Source organism: Erinaceus europaeus, chromosome 12, assembly GCF_950295315.1.
Source record: "Erinaceus europaeus chromosome 12, mEriEur2.1, whole genome shotgun sequence".
In the NCBI taxonomy this organism is placed as follows: Eukaryota; Metazoa; Chordata; class Mammalia; order Eulipotyphla; family Erinaceidae; genus Erinaceus; species Erinaceus europaeus.
In genome coordinates, this window is record NC_080173.1 from 70,331,860 (window position 1) to 70,333,302 (window position 1,443).

Consider the following 1,443-nt stretch of genomic DNA (forward strand, 5'->3'; position numbering starts at 1 on the left):
GACGCAGAGGCCCAAGTCTAGTATGCCCGGCGGCCCCGCCCCCGCCACGTGGGCCTCAGGCCTGGGGTTGAACCTGGGGAGGTATGTTACTCAGTGCAGGGTTTTGGGCTGGCTTCGGTTTCTGCAGTCTGGGCCTTACAAATCGAGGTACTGGAAGTATTGGAGCCCCAGGGTGGAGCCCTGCTTCAGCTTCCGCAGACGCCACTCCTTTTCTTATTATTAGAGATGATTTTGTTCTTAAAGACAGAGCCAGAAAACTTACATTGAGCTGAGTGAGGAAGGCAAAGATGAGATCACTCACTTCTTTTCTCTTTGTATTCCATTTTGTGTTCTGCACAACGCCTAGTACATAGTGAATATTCAATAGGGCAGGGGAGATAGCATAATAGTTATGCAAAGAGACTCTCAAGCCTGAGGCTTCAGAATCACAGACACAAGCCGCCACCGCCACCGCCACCCACTTTTTTTTCTCCTTTACCAGAGCACTGCTCAACTCTGGTTTATGGTGGTGATGTGGGGGATTGACCCTCTGACTTTGGAGCCTTAGGCATAAGATTCTCTGCATAATTATTATGCTATCTACCCCCTACTCACTTTCTCCCGGTTGTAGTTATTATTGTTGTTGTTGTTGATGTCATCATTGTTGGATAGTACAGAGGGAAATGGAGAGAGGAGGGGAAGACAGAAGGAGGAAAGAAAGACACCTGCAGACCTGCTTCACCGCCTGTGAAGCAAGCGATTCCCCTGTAGGTGGAGAGCCAGGGGCTCGAACCAGGATCATTACGCTGGTCCTTGCACTATGTGGCACGCACGTTTAACCCGCTGCGCTACCGCCCGACTCCCGCGGTTTTTATTCTTAATAAATAATGTTGAGTGCTTTTTGTGTGCTAGATACCACTAGACAATGTCTGGACACATGTGCGTGCGCGTGTGTGTTTTATTTCACAAGAGATCCTAGGATAAAGAATCACTGTAGCATATGTGGTGCTTGGGATCAAACTTGGGACCTCATACCTTCAAATTTAGTGCTCTGCCCAGTGTCATCTCCTGTGTGTTTATTTAATATTCATAGTTGTAGCTAGAGAAATAGCTCAAATGGTAAAGCTTAAGTCTTGCATGCTTAAGTTCCTGGTTTAATCATCAGTGCCACATGTACTGGGAGTGATGCTCTGCTCTGTCATCTCTTTCTCTCCCTCTCAAACTCTACCTCATAAAAAATAAACCTTTGGGGGTTGGGAGATAGCTCACCCTGTAAAACGCACAGTTTACCATGCCCAAGGACCCGGGTTCAAGCCCCTAGCCACTACATGGGTACACCATGCAAAAGGAAATTCTCATGAGCACTGGAGTGGTGCTGTGGTGTTTCACCTCTTTCTATCTCTGTCTCTCATACTCTATCTGAAAGGAGAGAGAGAGACAGACAGACAGACAGACAGACTGACT